The sequence below is a fragment of the Drosophila bipectinata genome, chromosome 2R (assembly GCF_030179905.1).
Source record: "Drosophila bipectinata strain 14024-0381.07 chromosome 2R, DbipHiC1v2, whole genome shotgun sequence".
NCBI lineage: Eukaryota > Metazoa > Arthropoda > Insecta > Diptera > Drosophilidae > Drosophila > Drosophila bipectinata.
Window position 1 is genome coordinate 19,796,018 of NC_091737.1, and position 22,541 is coordinate 19,818,558.

The window sequence follows — 22,541 nt, forward strand, 5'->3', positions numbered from 1 at the left end:
CCTCATTTTCAAGGGATCCCATCAGGAAAAATGGAAAAAAATCTACAAAATATTTTGTCTCAGGATTTTGATGCAGAATGATGAAGAATCGATCTAGAAATCGTTTAAGGTACTCCTCTTGAGAATCGGATGAGAATTGGGGAAGATATAGCCATCCCTGTGGACCCTATAGGGGAAAACCTCATTTTCAAGGGATCCCATCAGGAAAAATGGAAAAAAATCTATAAAATATTTTATCTCAGGATTTTGATGCAGAATGATGAAGAATCGATCTAGAAATCGTTTAAGGTACTCCTCTTGAGAATCGGATGAGAATTGGGGAAGATATAGCCATCGCTGTGGACCCTATAGGGGGAAACCTCATTTTCAAGGGATCCCATCAGGAAAAATGGAAAAAAATCTACAAAATATTTTGTCTCAGGATTTTGATGCAGAATGATGAAGAATCTATCTAGAAATCGTTTAAGGTACTCCGCTTGAGAATCGGATGAGAATTGGGGAAGATATAGCCATCGCTGTGGACCCTATAGGGGGAAACCTCAATTTCAAGGGATCCCATCAGGAAAAATGGAAAAAAATCTAAAAAATATTTTGTCTCAGGATTTTGATGCAGAATGGTGGCCAATCGAACTAGAAATCGTTTAAGGTACTCCTCTTGAGAATCGGATGAAAATTGGGGAAGATATAGCCATCCCTGTGGACCCTATAGGGGAAAACCTCATTTTCAAGGGATCCCATCAGGAAAAATGGAAAAAAATCTAAAAAATATTTTGTCTCAAGATTTTGATGCAAAATGATGAAGAATCGATCTAGAAATCGTTTGAGGTACTCCGCTTGAGAATCGGATGAAAATTGGGGAAGATATAGCCATCCTTGTGGACCCTATAGGGGAAAACCTCACTTTCAAGGGATCCCTTCAGGAAAAATGGAAAAAAATCTACAAAATATTTTGTCTCAGGATTTTGATGCAAAATGTTGAAGAATCGATCTAGAAATCGTTTAAGGTACTCCTCTTGAGAATCGGATGAGAATTGGGGAAGATATAGCCATCGCTGTGGACCCTAAAGGGGGAAACCTCATTTTCAAGGGATCCCATCAGGAAAAATGGAAAAAAGTCTAAAAAATATTTTGTCTCAGGATTTTGATGCAGAATGATGAAGAATCTATCTAGAAATCGATTAAGGTACTCCGCTTGAGAATCGGATGAGAATTGGGGAAGATATAGCCATCCCTGTGGACCCTATAGGGGAAAACCTCATTTTCAAGGGATCCCATCAGGAAAAATGGAAACAAATATTTTGTCTCAGGATTTTGAAGCAAAATGATAAAGAATCGATCTAGAAATCGTTTGAGGTACTCCGCTTGAGAATCGGATGAAAATTGGGGAAGATATAGCCATCCTTGTGGACCCTATAGGGGAAAACCTCACTTTCAAGGGATCCCTTCAGGAAAAATGGAAAAAAATCTACAAAATATTTTGTCTCAGGATTTTGATGCAAAATGTTGAAGAATCGATCTAGAAATCGTTTAAGGTACTCCTCTTGAGAATCGGATGAGAATTGGGGAAGATATAGCCATCGCTGTGGACCCTAAAGGGGGAAACCTCATTTTCAAGGGATCCCATCAGGAAAAATGGAAAAAAGTCTAAGAAATATTTTGTCTCAGGATTTTGATGCAGAATGATGAAGAATCTATCTAGAAATCGATTAAGGTACTCCGCTTGAGAATCGGATGAGAATTGGGGAAGATATAGCCATCGCTGTGGACCCTAAAGGGGGAAACCTCATTTTCAAGGGATCCCATCAGGAAAAATGGAAAAAAATCTACAAAATATTTTGTCTCAGGATTTTGATGCAGAATGATGAAGAATCTATCTAGAAATCGTTTAAGGTACTCCGCTTGAGAATCGGATGAGAATTGGGGAAGATATAGCCATCGCTGTGGACCCTATAGGGGGAAACCTCAATTTCAAGGGATCCCATCAGGAAAAATGGAAAAAAATCTAAAAAATATTTTGTCTCAGGATTTTGATGCAGAATGGTGGCCAATCGAACTAGAAATCGTTTAAGGTACTCCTCTTGAGAATCGGATAAAAATTGGGGAAGATATAGCCATCCCTGTGGACCCTATAGGGGAAAACCTCATTTTCAAGGGATCCCATCAGGAAAAATGGAAAAAAATCTAAAAAATATTTTGTCTCAGGATTTTGATGCAAAATGATGAAGAATCTATCTAGAAATCGTTTAAGGTACTCCGCTTGAGAATCGGATGAGAATTGGGGAAGATATAGCCATCGCTGTGGACCCTAAAGGGGGAAACCTCATTTTCAAGGGATCCCATCAGGAAAAATGGAAAAAAATCTACAAAATATTTTGTCTCAGGATTTTGATGCAGAATGATGAAGAATCTATCTAGAAATCGTTTAAGGTACTCCGCTTGAGAATCGGATGAGAATTGGGGAAGATATAGCCATCGCTGTGGACCCTATAGGGGGAAACCTCAATTTCAAGGGATCCCATCAGGAAAAATGGAAAAAAATCTAAAAAATATTTTGTCTCAGGATTTTGATGCAGAATGGTGGCCAATCGATCTAGAAATCGTTTGAGGTACTCCGCTTGAGAATCGGATGAAAATTGGGGAAGATATAGCCATCCTTGTGGACCCTATAGGGGAAAACCTCACTTTCAAGGGATCCCTTCAGGAAAAATGGAAAAAAATCTACAAAATATTTTGTCTCAGGATTTTGATGCAGAATGATGAAGAATCTATCTAGAAATCGTTTAAGGTACTCCGCTTGAGAATCGGATGAGAATTGGGGAAGATATAGCCATCGCTGTGGACCCTAAAGGGGGAAACCTCATTTTCAAGGGATCCCATCAGGAAAAATGGAAAAAAGTCTAAAAAATATTTTGTCTCAGGATTTTGATGCAGAATGATGAAGAATCTATCTAGAAATCGATTAAGGTACTCCGCTTGAGAATCGGATGAAAATTGGGGAAGATATAGCCATCCTTGTGGACCCTATAGGGGAAAACCTCACTTTCAAGGGATCCCTTCAGGAAAAATGGAAAAAAATCTACAAAATATTTTGTCTCAGGATTTTGATGCAAAATGATGAAGAATCGATCTAGAAATCGTTTAAGGTACTCCGCTTGAGAATCGGATGAAAATTGGGGAAGATATAGCCATCGCTGTGGACCTTATAGAGGAAAACACAAAGGACAAATTTTAAAACAATTTTTAGGGAGTATATTATTTTAAACGAGAATCGGAGGTACTTAAAGAGTTTTTAAATTTTTCTGAACCAAAATTTTACATCAGATATGAGTTGCCATTGAATGAGTTTTAGCAATGAATAGCATCCCTGTTTCTTTTTGTAAATCCTAAAAAATCCTGAAAGTGTTATTTTGCTGATGATAGACCACACTAGCCCATGGTAGAAATCGTATATAAGGCGAGTTCTGGTCAGACCTATTAGGCAGTCTGTTTGAAAGCGCCATGGACTCATTCTTCTTTTATTTTATTTAAATTTTGCGGCTCTTGTTTATTTTTGCTTCCATTTATAATGTTATTTTCTTTGGTTTTTATTTTTCAAGTATTTTATTAGATATCGCTATAATCTGATAGTTTGGCGAAGATCCCGTAGATTCTTTAAGGAATGTGAAAAGACTGTTGTATTATCATTATGGGTTCATATATTTTATTTTAAATGAATTTTTCTTTTTTTACTACTTTAATTTGAGGTTCTTAAACATTGTACTTCTAAAAGCTATGTTGAAATTTTGAAAAATATCTACATTTATGATGGGTGGTTTTTTTTGCCGCCATTGGACTACGAGTCTTTTTATAACAATGTTAAATATAAAATTGATTTCTTTATCTTATAAAATATTATGTACATTTTCGGTTCTCCGGTCGCATTCTCGCAGCCAAATCTCGTAAAATTTTTAAAGAAATATGAAGAAAATGGTTGAATATAATTATGGGTTCTTATTTTCTACTTTTAATTAATTTATTTTTTTAATACTTTAATTTGAGGTTCTTAAACATTGTACTTCTAAAAGCTATGTTGAAATTTTGAAAAATATCTACATTTATGATGGGTGGTTTTTTTCGCCGCCATGGGACTACGAGTCTTTTTTAACTATGTTAAATATAAAATTGATTTCTTTATCTTATAAAATATTATGTACATTTTCGGTTCTCCGGACGCATTTTCGCAGCCAAATCTCGTAAAATTTTTAAAGAAATATGAAGAAAATGGTTTAATATAATTATGGGTTCTTATTTTCTACTTTTAATTAATTTATTTTTTTAATACTTTAATTTGAGGTTCTTAAACATTGTACTTCTAAAAGCTATGTTGAAATTTTGAAAAATATCTACATTTATGATGGGTGGTTTTTTTCGCCGCCATGGGACTACGAGTCTTTTTATAACAATGTTAAATATAAAATTGATTTCTTTATCTTATAAAATATTATGTACATTTTCGGTTCTCCGGTCGCATTTTCGCAGCCAAATCTCGTAAAATTTTTAAAGAAATATGAAGAAAATGGTTTAATATAATTATGGGTTCTTATTTTCTACTTTTAATTAATTTATTTTTTTAATACTTTAATTTGAGGTTCTTAAACATTGTCCTTCGAAAACGTGTTGGAATTTTTAAAAATATAGCTATAGTTTCACAATTTTGATTGCTGTTTTTTTTCCCACATTTTTTTCCAAAGTTGAAAAAGAAATTGATTTAATTATTTTGGTAAAAAATATTTAAATAAAAAAATATCGATATTTCGATAAAAATTAATTTTTTTGATATTTCAACAAGAAACAAAAGAAAATCGCGCGCAATTTTTTATCTTCATATTTTTATCTCTCTGAAATGTTTTTGTTTGGAATTTGGGTTTGACGAGCGCCAATGTTGAGCAATTTCGCGCAGAAATTCCATTTTTTGACGTCTTCCAACAAAAGGCAGTAAAAAAACGCTGGAAAAACGCGCGCGACTTTCTGCAGCTTTGTGTTGGAAAACGTCAAAAGACGGAATTTCCGCGCGAGATTTCTCAACACTGGCTCGAATCGAGTAAAATGAGAAACAACGAGTAGAATCCAATTGGATTCGAAAATCAACCGTCGAACGGGAAGGTTGTGTCGCTCGGCGACGCAAAAATGTAAACTCGGAAATAAAAATACATAGGAAATTTCGTTGTGCGGCTCAAGACGCGTGCGAGCGAGAGCGCCTATGCGGCCGTGTGAAAATAGCGGTGCATGTAGAAGAGTATGGCAATAGAAAGTCCTACCGACAAAAATCAGAATTAATGCTGTAATTATTGATAGCCTAACTGATGTTTTTAACTAAAGAAATATTTTTAACTAAAAAGTGAAGCAAAGTGAAGTGCAAAAACAAAAACCGGTTCGCCTCTGCAGCAGCAGAGCAGGCAAAAAGGAGAAAAAACAACACACACAAAAATCAAAGACAGCAAAAGAATTTTTGTTGTTAGGCCGAAGCAGTGCGGCGGCCGGTGTGCGTGTGTGTGTTAGTGTGCGCGTGTGTGTGTGTGAGCATCTCAAAGAAGGAGAAACAAAAAAAAAAAAAAACGGCAAAGGCGGTAGGAAAATAAAAACGCAGTAGGAATTTCTTGTTTTTCAAAAAAACCCAAAAAAAAAGAAGCAAGGTAAACCTGTTCCCTCTGCAGCACCAATAACAACAACAACATAAAATAATACTACTGGCCACCCAAAAAAAAAAATAAGTGGCACAAGTGAAAATTCCTGTGTAGTTCAACGTTTATTATTATTTTTGCGTTTTTTTGTGACAATTTGGCCAAAAGTGAAAATCAATTGGCCAGAGCGCGCGCGCAAGGAGCCAGAGAGGAGGACGCCCCAGCAGCCGAAGAAGAAGAGAGCGCTAGCCTTAGAGAGAGAGGTCCTGCCAAATATATAGAATTCGTCCTTTTTCGGGCCCGAAAATACCCAACCCAACTGAACGAAAAACAACAACAAGAAACCAGCAAAAGTAAACAAAATTGCGCCGGACTGAACGAAAAATCGGGAAAATTGCAGCCGAAAAAAGGTCAGTAACTGTAAATTGCAGAGTTGTCACTCTACACACACATCGATTGATTGATTGATTGATTGCCCTCCCAAAAAATCATCAGAAAAAAAAACAAATATTAAATGTTAAGTGGAAAAGAATGTAAAGTGGTGTTGAAAAAAAACGCGTCTTAATAGTCCCCCATTTGACCTTCACCCTTGGCCACCCTCGCAAATTGGAAGGTATAATAGAGACCTACCTACACCCTTGATCACCGTTAATTGCCACCTCGAAGGTATCACACACACTCGCACATGGTGGTCAGTGGGTTGTGAAAATGGCCATTTAGTTAGTTTAGTTAGGTGAGTTGGGTTTTTATCTAAAAAACTAGACTAGTGAGGGGCTCTTAGAAGCGGAACAGAATGCGGAACTGTTTTTAAAAAATTCTTTAAAAATTCTTTTAAAAAACAAGAAAGTATAATATAGTATAGTATGGCCCTGAGTTAGCTCTAAGTTTAGAACTATTTGTTAGCTTTAGATAAATAAATAAATAACTAGTATAGTATAGTAAAGTATAGTATGTTAAAGTATAGTACTGTCATACTCATATAGCCATTGAAAGTCTGCCTTCATTAATTTCTTTTCATTATTATCGCACCTTTTTATTGACCCTACGCCTCCTCCTCCTCGTCCCCCTCCCAGCAATCTATTGACCTTCACTCGAGTGGTTCTCCAATCATAATCATAAATTTCGTTTTCTTGGCGAGTGATTTGGGAAAAAATATTAAAAATAAACCCTGAAACTGCCATCCTACTGCAGTTTATACCTGTAGTTGTTTTTGTTGTTGTGTTTTTTTTTATAATTACTCATAACGTGACTGGTTCTTGTATGGCTCAGCTCACATTTTTATTTAATTTTTTGTTGTTGTTGTAGTTGTTACACAAGCGTAACAATAAAATTTCATACTGGCCCGACATCAAAATAGTTAAATTTTTTTTTAATGTTTTTTTTTTTGTTTTATATGTGCTGTTATGATCATGTTTTATCTGATAGTTGTTGGCTTGTGGCACGTAATAATGGTTGGTTTTTTTTGAGGGAAAGAGGGGCTTTTCGGGAGAAGGGGATACAGCACGTAGGTCTCGCAACGAGGAGAACCATCTGAGATCTCAGATCCGAGAGCTAGGTCAGAGGCTGGGTTGACAGGCAAGCGGTGCTATCTGATAATAGTTTTTAGGGTCATACTAAGCTTTATAAAGAGTATAACTATATGATATAACTATATTTACTATATAGCAACAATTCTCTTTAAAATAAAGTTGTTTTCTTTCAAAAAAGTGACTATTTGCTTAGGATTTTGGCCAACTTTTCGGCCAATTTGCATAAATTACGTGTTTTTCGTCGAGAAATTCGACTTTTATGGAGAGACAGTCAGAGTCAAGCAATTTTTTGATTTATTTAATGAGCAAAAATGCCTAGTTTCTCTGTCCCTCTAGAGATCTAGAGCCGTAGGCGTAGATCTCAGATTCGTTTGGCTGCCGTTGAAGTTTAAAAAAATTTAAAGCAATTTTCGATTGCTATTTTTGGGGTCAATTAAGTAGCCAAGAGGAGATGTGGAGGTATACAGATATAGATAACTCCAAAATAGAGTCCCAAGACTTGGTTTTAAACTCAAAGTATAGCCTCAAGATGGTAGATTTTTCTTGAAAAACCTTATACACAAAAAAAGGGAAACTAAAGAACAACAAAAACAAGTCAAATCGATTTAGAACAGATGATTTGGCTTCATACCAGGCTTTTCTCGCCCACCACCACCCACTATTCTTTATGTATCCCTGTAGCCCTCTTTTGTTTCCCCAACCTAGCCGCCAGTCCCCAGATCTGAGTTCCAGGCTGAAGCCCAGGCCTAATATTTCACGGGGACGTTAAAAGATGTCTGCGCAAGGGGGCGGTGGGTTGTGGCCGGTGGGTTGTGCTTTCCCAGCCAAGGTACAGTGGGTGTGGGACTCTACTTTTCTTGTCTGTCAGCTGTTTGTTAAGGAATTTGATATTTAAGCTATTTGAGCTGGTATTAAAGTTAAAGCTGATAGTTAAAGCTGTTTGTTAGTTAATTTCTGATAATTATTGACTAAATATGATTCAGTTGCTATATAAATACCACCCAATATTATAGGCTCTTTTTATACTTGGGCTTTAAGATATAATTCCAGCTGCATATCTGTGTTAAATTTAAAACCGTATTAGATAATTTAAGTAGCTTTATTTTATGTAGTATATTTTATAGGGAACTTCCTCTCTCTTCCCCACTGTAAGGCCCCGAAATTCTTCTTCAACTCTTGAGATTCCCGAAAAACAGCTGTGCTGCCTGGCCTGCCCGGGCCAGGAACTCTCTCTCCTCTCTGCTAGGACTTCCTCGTAAGGTCCTTGCTGGTGTCCTGTCATTAACACTAGCACCGACGTCGACAGTGGCTGCGGCAGCGGATGATGCGGATTTAATGAGCAAATGATTAGCATTTTTATGTGGCCCATGCCTGCTGCTATCTCTTTCGGTCACAAAGCCAGAAGTTCTTCCAAAAAAAAGTCCTTCGAATTGTACTATATAGTGGAGCCAGGGGGGGGGGGGGGGGAGAAGCCTTAATAGTTGAGTCTCCCTTTGTCTGTCGCTGCACTGATAAGGGAAGGTGATAAACGGAAAGCGTGCTACGGGGGAGAGTGAGCCACGTGCAACGGATTGTGGCAGAGTTGGCCAAAAAGAAATGAAGTTGCCAAATGAAAGCCCTTAAGCGGCTCCAAATTAATGGCTCCAACGTCAGATTTATGGCCAGCTTGATTAAGGGAAAGGGAAATGGAAAAATGGGACATTCTGACTAAAGTATTGATATTTTTTAAAAGTTCCCTTTCAAATTATCTTCCATCCAGAGCACTCTTGGCCGTCATTTCCCTAATAGATGTGGAAATCCTTGAACCGAATTCGAACAATTGCAATTGCCTATCACCCCCCTTCCCCTCCGCAAAATTCGAACTTTTGACGGCCCAAACAATGGTATCCATTGGCAGCCAAGCCAAGCCCTAGACTCCCAGCCTGCATCCATCCTGTCCATACATATACTCGCAAATGAAATTAACTTTAGACCCGCCGCCCCGTTTGTTGTCATTCCTGTGATTTCACTGCATAATGCAATTAAAAAAAAAGCAACAAAAACAAAAAACCGATTTTCCTTTTTGCTGATTACAACAAAGACACACACTCACATGTAATATATGTACATACATATAAGGGAACAAAAAAAATCAATAAGAACATGGGGCATACAACAAAAAAATAAAAAAAAGTATCTGCCACCACAATGGTGGCGCAATCTGTGGGAAAAGCAGCAAGGAAAATCAATCTGGCACAAGGATAAAAACTGCACGTACTTGTGCGAGGACTAAATGTGGTCCACAAATTATAGATACAGGACACATGTCCTTTAAAAGTGAAATTCTAAATGGAATAGGTTTTTTTTTAGGTGGAATTTTAGGAAATATACGATTTTGATTAAGTTTGAAATTCTTAATGAAATGTATGCTCATGATGGCTCATTAATTCAGCAATAAATTCCTTAAATGACACATAATATTGATATATTTATTTGCAAATCATTATTATGTCCATAGCCCACAGCGATAAAGTGCCTTTCGATGGCCTCTTTAATGAAATCAGACCGGATTTATTATCTTTAAAGTGGATTTTTTGTTTCTTTCGCTCTAATGATGAGTCACTTAAGTCGAAACCCCACTCAGAGCTGAATTTCCCCTTCCTATCAGTGTCATATATAATATTATTTCTAAACAAAAACTGTTGATTTCAGGCTGCAATTGCAATTGTGTAATTGTTTGTTCTGCGGGGGCGTTTCGCATGATAAATTAGTGCAAGTTTTGCAATAATCTGCCACGCGCGTTTCCTCTCAAGACCTCCAGCTCTCCAGCTATCGGATTCAAGGTTAGCTTCGGTTCATTGCCAGGCATCAGGGCCCTATAAGTGGGGTGACAACCAGGCCCTCTCTCCACAGACTTTTATGCTAATTTCTGCATAAATTTTCATCAAATTCTTTGCTTTCCTCTGGTTGCTTTGATGTGATTTTTAATGGAATTCCAATTTGCAAAAAAAAAGGTAGCAATTTCCACAAAATGAATAATTAATCGAGAAGGTTATGTAGTATCCTTTAACCTCCAAAGACTGTTAAATAAATATTCACGAAAATGGCAAAGATTTGTGAAATTATTAGCGTAATTATGGCCAAATTAAATTGGCATTACCATGACGGCCATAAACATGCAACGAAAATATTGCCGCCCAGAGAAAGGAAAAATCTCATTGTCTTTTGGCCTTTTTGGATATTTCAGAGGGCTCTGGTTACATGGGGGAGGTGTTGGCAGCACAATAAATAAGTTTGGTTAACAAACATTGTCTAGAGGATGGGAGTGTAGAAGCCAAGAACGTGCCAAAGTTGAACAAATAAAAAGCCATCAGGGCTGGGAGGATGGGGGGGATGGGATTAAGACTCGAAGAAAGTTGAATTATGAAGAAAGTTGCGCCAGAACTTTCTCAGCTGTGAATTCAATTAAAGTTTGGCTCTAAGCAAAATCCAGTTAATTTGTAATAATTTCCACAATCAAATTATAATGAAATTTTCAACGTTTCCAACGGGCCAGAACAGCGACAGCATTAAGCTGTCAACCGGAGGTCTCCAATGGATTTTGAATTTAAATTACAATTTCGATGAAAAGAGCTTGGTTGTTGATGGAAAATTTTCAGCGAAATGGAAACCGCAAACAAAAACATTAATAGCGAATTTCTTCAATCGGAACTGCCGGTCCAGCCTTTCTTTCTTCCACCAAGTTGGCAGAAAAAAAAATCTCTATAGTTTTATTTCCGCTTCTTAAATGCAACTAAATTACGCTAATTGCTGTTGGCCGAGCAAAGTGCGCTTGGAAAATGGCTAAAAACCAAAGTGGACTCCGACTTGGGAACTGAAAAGTGGAAACATTAGAGGAGAAAAATCATAATGAGTTATGTAAAGCCTAGAAAGTGATGTTGCTGAGACAAAAATTGGCCAAAGTGAAGAGCACTTTGTGGCCAAATCGAATGAAAAAGCTCCAAGAAATTAAATGAAATGGAAATCAAATAGAAATCAATGAACAAAACGAAAGTGAGGAATTTGTTTAGCTTTTTTTATTTTTTTTTTTGGGTGTGTCTTTCTGGTTTCTGCTTCAAAGTTTTCTTTTTATGTCAAAGTTGGAGGTTTCTTCAACGAACTGAAAGGAAGGACTACATCAAAAATAACAACAAAAAACAACAACAACAAATTCATAATTAATTTTTAATGGGGCAGCCTAGAAATGTGCAAAAAGAATGATGTCGGTGGAGAGGTGAAAAATTGGCTTAAATATTTTATAAGCTGAGCGCTGGCTGGCATTTGTCGAGAAATATTTGGCACACCAAGAGCTTAAGGAGTGAGTTTGCCGTCATAAGCTCATCAACACTAGACAACAAAGTGTATGCCTATATAGAAGAAATACTTTTAAATACTTTAAGAAATAATTAGAAACTAACCATAGAAATTAAAGAAAGTTTCAATGTTCTACCAATTGTCGATACATCTTTCTACTTAAAAGCTTTAAGGAGCTATCTATGCTATCGAGGAAGGTCCATCTCCGAAAAGAAGAGTATTAGCGAAAAGATATTAGAAAGATATATTCAATATTAGATTAACTCCGAGTTAAGTTATTGATAAATTGTGTCATATCAAAGCTTAAAGCGAATGGTATCAAGGATAGTCCCATCTCCAAGGATAAGAATATTAAAGATGAGACATTAGAAATAGTTGCAATATTGTATTAAGGACGAGCTATTTTAACGATGTATCGTCTTACATGAAAGCTTTAGGGCGATGGTATTAAGGATGTTCCATCGCCATCAAGAGGAGCATATGGTAATTCTGGCCAGACCATGCAAAACTTCCTAATTACCAAACTTCTACAAGTTCTAAAAGTTACCAACTCATGATTGTACCAACTTGTGTTGGCCAGTGTCATCGTTGCAAAGGGCTCAATCCAATTTCCGCACGGAGCTTCGGCGACAAACAGTCGCAATCCACGGAGCAATCAATCAATCAATGGATCGATCAAGAGGCTCCATTGAATGATAGATGCAAAGATAATGGAGAAGCTGTCGAGGCAAAAATAGCAACAACTCGAAGTAAATTTAATAAAAACTTTACCGGGGCTTCCGTGTTCTACCAAGAGGTAGGGTCTCTGAAGACTTCTTGGGCTTTGCGACGAGCTGGGTGCTGGGTGATTGGAAACCCGTTTGATGCCATTGGCAAGAGAGGAGTAATCATAAAAAAAATACGTTAATAGAATTTTAACGGGCAATGGGGAGAGAGAGAAGCTGAGCTCCAACTCCATTGAAGCCCAGAACGGCCCCTAGAAGGGCGTGGCGTCTAGTAATAAAAGCAACTACAACAGTTAGGCAACCGCTAAGCAACAGTTAGGTAACTGTAATCAATCAGTGCGGCCCAGGCTAATTAGTGGTGGGGTGCCAGAGGGGGAGTTGCACGCGGGGCCAAGAACTAGGAGACTTAATTAAACGCAAAAAGCCTTTTTTTTCTGCCTCGCGGCTAAGGCTTTTGGCCATTTTCACAAAATTAAACAACAAATTGCGTAATTCTCCCCTCCAGCTGCATGGCTAATAAACAGTAATGAGGCGGGGGCGTGGCGCAGTCCAAGTTAGTGTCTAGGGGGAGGAGGGCGTGTTTGGGCACAAAAGATATTTGCTTTTATGCGAATTTATGGATGTATTTTCACAAAGATTTGCTTCAAAGTTTGTTTAAGTTTGTGACGAAAATACATAATGTTGTGGGATACCCGTTAGTATTATTTGAAGGGTTTAGTAATAAAACTAACTTTTAATATAAGACAACTTTTAATATGATAACCTTACAGATAGTATTTGATGGTTTAAGCCTTGCTTTTTAAGCCTTACTGAGAAGGCTTGTACAGAAAACCACCCTTACTATGAATATTTCTTTAAAAAAATGCTTTAATTTTGTGACGAAAGCATGTAAAGTTTCAACATGCCCGTTTCTAGTATTCTATGTTGTTTATGTTGTGTTTTTTATGTCTTAACAAGAAGACCATACAGACTAACAACCCATTCCTCAATTATATATTTTGCAACTTGAAACATCCTCGTCCAATCTAGGGGGCTGGGGGTGCACACACATATTTTCACATTTAAATGCAAATCACGTCGATGGCACCACCGTCCCAGTCAGAGCCACAGCCAGCGAGAGCCAGACGCCAGGCCTATGTGCGTGTATGCTGGTTATAGCCTTGGCAATTGCGAGCCAACCGAGCATATATGGCCAACAACAAGATGTACACATTAAGATACAAGATACATATCCATGTGGGAGTCTCTCTCTAAGCGTGTGTTTCTTCTGACATTTTTTCCTTTTTTTCAGAAAATGCTGAAAAAAGTTGATTATGTGACTGGAAAGATTTTTATTTTTACGAGAATGATAGAAAGGCGTGGCTCTCTAAACGACATCCTGTTGGCAAGATGCTTTAATAAAATTATTAAAGAAATTATTAAAGTTGTATATCTATTGTTTTTGTTGATAAATGAACAATAATTCGTATCAGTTACATATTTTACGGCTCGTTTATGAAGCCGTTTGGCTTCTTTATCGATCGACCGTTTATCGCAATTATGGGCTTTACCCGAAAACTTTAGACCGAAGAATTTATGAGGAACCTTTTACAGACCTGGGAAGGAAGGAAAGACTCAGACGGAACATTGCCACGACAAGTGGCACATCAAACAAAAGCGCCAAAAAAATGAAAAATAAATGAATAGGATAAGGTACAAACAAAGAACCCAGCCAACAGAGCCCAGAGAGCTCAAATATTTGCCAAAGCGGTTTTCTGTAATAAAAGGTACTCATATACCTGCCAATTCAACCCGAGCCGACCAGAAACAGACCCATGTATTTACTGGGAATACCTGTACGTTTGGAACACGGCTCGAATTAAAAATCATTCATGTTAATTATGCCCTCAAAGGTCTGGTTTCTTTAAACGAAAACTATTCAAACAAATAATTCAAACGAAACTGAAACTCCAACTGGGAAAACAAAGCAAACAGAGTTCGGACTCGGGACCAGCTTCGAGCCATTTAAGACTCAAATGGAAAATAACAAGGAGAAGCTTTAAAAATTTGTTGAAACTGTTGGTTTATTTTTTTTTAACTAAAAAAAACTCCTAAAAAATAGCAATGATAGCTGCCTATTTCTTGACCATTTATTAATTTTTGTAAGCGTTTGTTTTTGGTCTTTGTGAGTTGCCAAATCAAAATAATGTCTGCAATTAATTTTTCATAAATAATTATGAAACAATTTTTGTTTTTTGGTAAACATTGATTGACAAATGACGGGACAGTTGACGGATGCTTGAAAGTCTGACATAAACGCGGCTTTTTTTGTGGGTTTTTGGATGGAAGGAGTGCCAGATCACAGTTGGGAAATCAAAGTTTAATCAAAACAATTAACACGAAAAATGTGTTGGCCACAAAACTGGCTGCTGGTCAACTTTCCTAAAGGTCGGTAACCGGTTTCTGTTCAGTTTTTGGGTTGAGTTTGTCTTGAGTCTTGAGTCTGGGCCAACATTCTTTCTCCCCAATGGCTGGCTCCTAGGCCTTTCTCTCCGACAATCTGACGGCCAGTCTTTCTTCTTCTGGAGGAAGGCATTAAAAAGCCGCTCTTTTTTTTTATTTTTATTTTTTTTTTGCTTAGCGCCAACGTTACGTGTCCGTTAGCACTCAATAACAATTTTCTTGGGCGGCAAGTGCTTCGATTCTGGCTAAAAAAAAATCGAAAACCCCATTTCAAATCAATTTTCGGAAGAAGGTTGAATGAACCGCAAGAAGGTCGTGGGCTGGTAATGCACTTAAATTTTGTCTTAAGGTTGTTTTTTAATTAATTGAATCAATGTCAATCAGAGGGTCAATCAAGAGGAATGTTTTGGGAATGCTGTTTGCAAATTTTGATAATTTATTTGGGAATTCGGTAAGTGGGATATCTTAATTATTAACCAGCCACTTCTCACGCTTCTCAGCTCTATTTTTGATAAATTTTCTTATTAAATTTCTTACGGTTTTTGGTTTTATTGATATTATCAAGACCCCCATTATTTTCAATATTTCTCCCTGGCTCTGCCACCTGTCAGTCTTTTATGTTTTTTTGTGCATTTTTGTTTATTTCTTTTTATAGTATAGTGGCTCTTATTTGCATATTGTGCATATTTCGGTGGCTTGGCCAAGTTTTTCCGGGTCTCCCCAAGCGAGAGGGGGATTATGAGTTTACCAAACTTATATAGTTTCAGTGGAAAGACACTCGTATCGGTGGCTTCTCCTTTAGGGCATGCGAGATTCCCCCCCCAACTTGACTGGGTATTGTTTGGCGTTTGGAGCAGCTCAGCTCAGCTGCTGAAGGCTTTTGATGGCTCAGCATTTACATTCCGCTTTGAATTGGAATTCATTTTTTTTTGTCGTCTTGAGCTTGATTGTGTGTCTGATTTATTTCCAAACTGCGCTTTTTTCAGAAACCCAACAAACAAGTCACTGATTGGCAGGCGGAGTCTTTGATATTTGTGGCTACTCACCTCCAAGGTTGTGATAAGGACATGACGACCATATCTTATAAATAGTTGATTTAAAGCCCAATTGAACGCACTGCTGCATTATTTATTACAAACTAATTTATTCGAGTTGGATTTGTAAATGTGATGTAAGCTGTGGTGGTGGTAGTGGTAGGTACTAGAAATGCAAGTTGGCAAATTAATTGAAATTGCTGGAGTTGCCTCGTAATTATGTTAATTAGGCAAAATTTTCAGCACACATTGCCATTAATTTATAATAAGTGTGAGGGGGGGAGTGAGTGTGTCTCTCATTTTAAATGACAGCTCAGATACGACTCGGAACTCAAAACTCAAAAACTCGAAAAGTTTCAGCTTCAACTTTGAAAAGTTGCCTCAACTGAAGCCCAGTTAAATATAATTATACACATGCCTGGATGGCCCAAGCTGATCTTCCAGGTCTGATGATGGGCGTGAAATGAGAAAAAATCCGGTAGAAAAATGTGAAAAATAATAAATGATATTTGGGGGCGAGGCAGATGGGGCAGACAGGGCCAGACAGGCCTCTGGGCCCTTAACCCAGGGGGCCCTAAGAAAACGATTCATTATTGCATCGTTTTTCTCACCGGTTCTTGGGAAAGCGCTTACTTGAAAGGCTTTTCGAGGGAAACCATCTGTATTGGGGTGTCTATTCTTTAATGAATTTCAAGTGCAATTAATCAATGAGGGAAATCTATAAACAGGAAGTACTCCATTGAGAACCAAAAGCTCTTTAAGAACTTCCTCTAAACATAAGTTAGTCAGAGAAGAGATGTATGTACTATATCACCTTAATAATTGTCTCAGGCAAAAAAGCAACATTTTGCAATTAACACACCGCATGCTTGTTGAAAGCGATTCAGTTTGCCGGAACGCCTGTGGCGGGATTCAGCTACAGATACAGATACAGATGGAGATGCAGTGGCAGATGCAGATACAGAAAATCTCAGCATGAATCTCCATCCACTGCTCCACCGAGACATTGACTCCAATTGAGCAATGGAGGCCCATGGAGAAGCTGCTCCTAGAAACTCGCACTCGCGCTCGCGTTAAGTCAAGTCATGTGTGGGCTTCATTTACAACTCACTCAGTTTTTTGTTTCGAATTGGGACTCGGACTTGGACTGGGACTTGGTGGTACTGGTCCATGGTACTGGTGGCTTTTGCGCCCACGAAGTGCAATGCGTTGTTACCTCCCCCACCTACTCTATATGTACTCCCAAGTGTCTGAAGTGTCGACATGGAGTCTGACAATTGCAAAAGTTGTTTATGGATATACATATATATGTACTATATGTATGTATGGTTAGTGGAAAAGTGCATTTTCGAGCATTTGTTTTCGGTTGAGGTCTAAAGTGAAAGATTGAAGCCCACTTGGCAACTGCCCACCGATATGTTTCCATTTGAATTTCAAGTTCAGCTTCCAGATTACCAGGCAGGGTCTCCTCTCCTCCACCATCCAACTATCAGCTTGGAAGTGGCTCCCAAGAAGGGCCTGTTCAGCTAAATATTATTTTTATAAATTAGCGCAGCAAGCGGGTTTGCTTGCCACGATGTGGATGCAGCATTTTGTGGATGCTGCCCCTGGCAGAGCGCACCGAGATATAAAATAAAATAAAGTATAGCAGGGCGGCGGCGTAGGGGAGTGGAGCAGAGAAAACGATGCAATTTTATGCGCAGACGCCTAAATTGAAAGCGACGCGTAGCGAACTCGGCAGCGGCAGCAGCACCGGCAGCGGCACTCAACGAGGCGTTCTATCTAGACACTGAGAGAAAATTATGGGAATTATTTTATGATATTATATACTAGTTTAATTAATTAGTTTCTATAAAAACAATGTCGTAATTAATATCATAATAAAGGTCTAATTGCTTTTATAGCAAAGATCTTGGTTGAATTATATTTTAATTATTATAATTCTTAAATTCTAATTCGAATTATTAAAGAGAAAACATTACCAGACCATCAGAGAACAATATTTTAAAGATCCTAGCTTAGAAGTAGTATGATATTACAGATTTCTGGTCATACATACATATATGTCATAGATTGTCGAAAAAAAGGGCTAATTTTAAACCAAACATTGAGGATTTAATTTAAAATTAATTTTCAACAAAAGATAGTATAATTATTTTGTTACTTCCTAACAATAATACCAACAAGTAATTATATAAATTTCAAAATCTTTATAAATCTTTTCCATAAAAAATTTGCCAAAACTTCTTTAAAAATTATATTAAATCCCAAGTTTAATAATATTTACAAATTTTATTTATAATTTTTTTTTTGGCAATAAATATTTCTCTCTGTGCAAAAATCAGTGAAGGGAGCCCACAGTTTGAGAGCCACTGTGTGGGCACTCCTTCCCTCCTCCTACATGTCGCCCTCTCTATTGGGGCAGCCTCTAGGGTCATTAACATGCCTAGCAGGCAACAAAAAAAAAAAGAGGAGAAAAAGGAAAAAAAAAAGAAAACAGGAGAAGTACAGAATGAAAAGTAAACGAGACAAAAGCAAATGCAGGGGGAAATTGAGGGCCAGAAAGCTTGGAGTTGGGGTTCGAGTTGCAGTTGCAGAAGAGAATGCCACAACAGCAACAACAACAACAAAAAAGAGGCGACCCTGGAGCAACAAAAGCGCGTCTGCATTTGTGGGTGGTGCTGTTGGTGTCAGAGTGGTGCAGCAGCAGGAGGAGGAGGAGGAGGTAGAAGAGAGGTGGTGCACTGGATGATGGAGCTAGCGTCTCTTTAGGGTCCAAGGTGCCGGGAGTTGGCCTATGCCTAGGCCTATGTTCTCGACTGTTTGTTGAACGTGCCGTGACGGTTATTTCCAGTCAGCAGTTGCAAGAAACCGGAGGCAATGGTTCCTGGTTGAGAGTAGCATGAAGCTACTCATTGTCATAGCAGACAATATGATACCCGGTACTGAGCTATAGATCATGAGATCTTTATTTTCATATAAGGAAATGACTAGAATTTCTTGATTTTTGATCATACTTTTATAGAATACTTCAAAGAATCAAAAGACCTTTCATAAACGGTCAAAAAATCTATAAACTCTCATAATACTTAGTATTGGAAGTCGAGACTACATGATACCCGGTACTTTACCCTAGACCCTAAAATCTTAAACTTTAGACTACATTTTTACCTTAGACTCCTAAATCTTCTTCAGTTTTCAACAAGAATACTTTAAGAAATCTATTCATACATTTCGTATAAACCCATATAGTCTATAATCCATATAATATTACAAAACAAAGGGTCCTGAAAATATCCTTCCACTTATAGATTTATAAACAAGAACAAATGAATAGGAAGATAATAGGAACCTAAATTTAGAACCGGTTTCCCCAACTTGCTTTAAATATTGATTGATCTATTACCTGTAAAGCAGTCCATCTTAAAATAAAGTTTAGAATTTATAGATTAAAGTAGAACCTATATAGTTTAAAACAAATAGAAGCTCCATTAATTACCACTCAACAATGAAACAGATTTACGACATCGACTCTTGACTCTTGAATAATTCAACAGTTTGCAACTTTTGTTGAAGTTGAACCTAATTATAGTTTCAGTTCTATAGTGATTTATCTGTGCAAAGTTTGTGTACTAACCGCCTCTCTGTCTCTGCTTCTCTTTGCAGGTAATTAAATGGTGATTTTTCATCAATTTCATGGCATATTTAGCAAAGTAAACCGGCCAATAATCGACCGGTCGCCACTGAGGCTGCTCATTAATACAAGTCGGAGATGGAGACAAGGCTCCTTTGTTTGCAAATTGGAGAGCGTTTGGTGGTGAGCCAATCCAAGTTCTGGGAAACATGAGAACGCACTTTTGTTTTAGGATATAGTATCCAGTTTATAAATAGTTATGACCGACCATAGCAATGTGAATGAACTTTACCGGCTATTGTGTTACTTTTACTTAACCCGACACTTTCGCAGGCCCAAGAAAAGCACATTTCAACATTTCCTGTTCCTAATACCCGCCTGACATGCCACATCATTTTCAACCTTTTCATTAAAGACTCTATGGAATGAACTATCAAGTCCAATTGCCAACTTTCACTGATAATGCCAGCAATTATGTATTGCTCCAGTTAATGTCCAGAGTTCTACCTCATCATCTTTCGGTGGTAATGGTAATGGTATAATTAAGCCAGTCCAGAGGGCAGGGGTCATGGCAGCGGGTCAAACACGTGCCTTTCTTCAATTAGCATTCCACGGACCGAGAGGTGACACGAACGTGTTAAGTTGTCAGGTAAATGCCTCTGAAGCTGAAGAACCCAGAACATCTGAAGACCCTTTGATTTGAGAACAAAATTAGCATTTCCATACCGAGGGAGCGTCTCGGGGCCCCAACAATGGAGTACAGTTTCTGCTTGGCTGGCTCTCGTCTAACCCACAGACCAACAAGGGTCTAATGGCTTTTTAAAGTGACCAAAAGTTGGCATGTGCCCCGCGTAATGGTGGCCAAACAGCTGTGGGAATTCAGAGACTGTGGATCCACTAATATAATGCAATTATATGGATGAAACTTAATCCCCCCAACAATGTATTTAAAATTTCAAAATATATGTGTGTTAATTGGCAAAATAATAATAAAGAATTAGTTATAAAATAAGTTATGGAGAATTAGAATGGCTATTTATTGTGGCTGCCAGAAAAGCTTCCAAAAAACCAGCTTGAAATGGTTTATATTTTAATTTATTTATGGATTTTATCGCAGCCCATTTCCGACATAATTTCAATCGATTTTATTAGCTTTAAAGTTGAAACTAAACGTTATTAGAACCAGCCTGGGAGCTCTGATTTATTTAAGCCATTAGACAATAGTGCCCAAAAAGCTAGTAAGAGTGGAAATATTGACAAAAGTTGAAACTGAAACCGGGAGAGTGGATAGTTCACTTTTGCTGACATCGTCTGGCATACACTTGAGCCAGTTTTTTGTTGAAAAAAGCGATCGCTTAGTTGATTCCCAGACCCATACCCATTCACGCTGCACTGATTTATGAATTCAAAAGCCATCGCTTTTGTCACCGGCATTTTTGGCACTAATTTGACAAGGTCGTTGGTTCAGTCTCTCGGATCGGGGCTTTTGTAGTCTTTGGAGCTGTATTGTGGCGGAGCTGCCGCCTGAAATCACGACCTAAAATCACGTTCGAGTTAAGCATTTTGTTTCTTGTTTATTTTGCATTTTGAGTGGTCCAAGTCATCAGCCAGCAGCAGCTTATTTTTTTATTTTTTGGAATATTTGCATAAACATTTGACGTGTCTTTGGGTGCGACATAGCCGCCGTGAAATGTTGTCATTCATACCTGGGAGTTGGGAATTGGGAGCTGGCAGTGGAATTAATTTAGTGGGTCACCCACCCGGCTTGGTGACCCCGATCGTGCGGATTTCCTGTTAGAAAGGCTCTGACTATAAATCGCATCTCTTTTAAATGCGAATAATGAATAGTCAAATTTGGTTTTAGTTTTTTTTTGGGTTTTCGTGACTACAGAGATGGCAGACAATTAACCCTACTGAGAGGCTCTGAACTATCCCAGCTAGCCGCCCACCTGCTGTTACCACTTTGCTTTTTGAACTTTCATTCCTTTCGGTTATGCAAGTTGGGTCGGCTCTCCTCGGATGATGAGGATTTCTGGGACGATAAGAGCTGGCTCAGCTGGCAGAGCTAATTAAATTATAAGCCGAAAGTCTGTCGATGCTGCTGACCCAGTGAACGGGGTCACCAGAAGGTGGCCTCGCCCCCTACCTCCCAACTTCACTCAGCGACTCATCCCTCAGGTGGGTTAAATAATATCCAAATAGATGTTTCTGCTGGCGGTTCGTGTTCGTGTTCGTGTTGGCTGGTGTTGATTTGACCATAAATTTTGTATGCTTTTGACGCCGAAAATGCCGAAACGACCAGACCCCAAATCCCGGACCCCAGAGATGAGGTAATGCAGCTAATAACTATTGAGTTACAGTGGGACTCGTTAATCGATTTCTGAGGTTTACTTTCGGAAGGCCACTGTCCTCGGCTACTGTCTCTTAATTACTTAAATAATAGTTGAAAGTTTGGCTGCCCTTTAGTGGGTTTTATTATCTTTTTATTTGGTTTTGTGCCAGCTATAATCATTAAAATAATATTAGTTTTTGGGTCCTAAGGGTTGTATTTTTTAAATCTTTTTTTATAAAATATCTAAGACTTTAGTTTCTATAGTACTGGATGGAGGTACATGTTCGCACCTTTCCCAACCAGTTGGGCAATTAGCTTTCCGGCAACTCCACCCGCTGACGACTGTTTGTGTTATTCATTAGATGCAAGCTGCTAGTTGCAAGTTGCTAGTTGCAACTAGCTTTAGCCACCCACTGTGCCACATGGAGCAACCGAGGCATGAATTATGCGTAGACATCGCCTCCACTTGTGGCCAACTTTTTCCACCGCCAGCCTGTCATCGGACGTTGTCAACAAAATGTTTCGGGCCTGGCCTGGCCCGGAGGCGGCATCATTTCAATTGCGTTTTATGGCCATAAATAAGCCCAGCGGCGAAATGAATGATTTTTGGCCAAAAGGCAAAGCCTTAACAGCTAACAAGGAAAGCTATCGGCTGGAAAAACTACGAGTCTGTCTGTCTTGCAGACAAATCCCAAAGCAAAGTCGTGATCACACTTGACTGCCAATTACCCCATCAAATCTGATGGTTTTTTCCCTCTCTTAGTGCGGGCCAAGTTAATAATCTCATCAGTGGTGCGGTGATGTGAGATCGAGAATCTTCATCTTCCTGAGTTTGGTCGCAGCCCTGGCCAAT

The 22,541-nt window shown here is 38.3% G+C and overlaps 1 protein-coding gene across 5 annotated transcripts in view; it reads left to right on the forward strand.

The window, feature by feature from the left end:
• The first annotated feature begins 5,099 nt into the window (after nt 1–5,099).
• Prosap (SH3 and multiple ankyrin repeat domains prosap) overlaps nt 5,100–22,541 on the forward strand; it is a 60,361-nt gene continuing 42,919 nt past the window's right edge. For 4 of the 5 annotated variants that reach the window (XM_070279103.1, XM_070279106.1, XM_070279105.1 and 1 more), the window contains exon 1: nt 5,101–6,070. The gene's annotated coding sequence lies outside the window, so the exon portion shown is untranslated. Of the gene's footprint in view, nt 6,071–22,541 lie in introns of all 5 variants that reach the window. The other variant, XM_070279107.1, reaches the window with a different exon arrangement.